Below are 586 nucleotides of genomic sequence, written 5' to 3' on the forward strand. Positions count from 1 at the left end.
ATATATCTATACACATATATATAAAATATATTGAATATAATTAATTAAAATTTAAAATATGTTATATATAATATATACATACATACATACATACATAACGCACACACACACACACACATACACACACACACACACACACACACACACACACACATATATATATATATAGATATAGATATATAATATATATATATATATATATCTATAAGAGTGATATGAGTGTGTGTGTGGTGTGTTTGTGTATGTGTGTGTGTGTGTATGGTGAATGTGTGTGTAACCATCATATATATCGAAAAGATTAAGAGAATGTATGCGTCTTTATGTGCTGAGTGAGTGTACCTACGATGAAATTAAGAATATCTGGCACTACGATAAGATAATTAGTGTGACCGCTGAACAGAACAGAAAGAAAAAAAAAAAATATTTGAATATAATGTACACAAAGGAAAGTTTACCTAGTTATGAGGGGAACTTCAGTAATCTTCAAGAAAACATTTTTTTTTTTCCTGAAAGTGCCCACTAAATTAGCGTGGTTGATGTTAGCCGCACACCACTGGCTTCGTTTAGTCCATATCTAATTATTTTT

Source organism: Penaeus japonicus, unplaced genomic scaffold (assembly GCF_977035675.1).
Source record: "Penaeus japonicus unplaced genomic scaffold, GWHDUDI00000001_assembly GWHDUDI00000030, whole genome shotgun sequence".
NCBI lineage: Eukaryota > Metazoa > Arthropoda > Malacostraca > Decapoda > Penaeidae > Penaeus > Penaeus japonicus.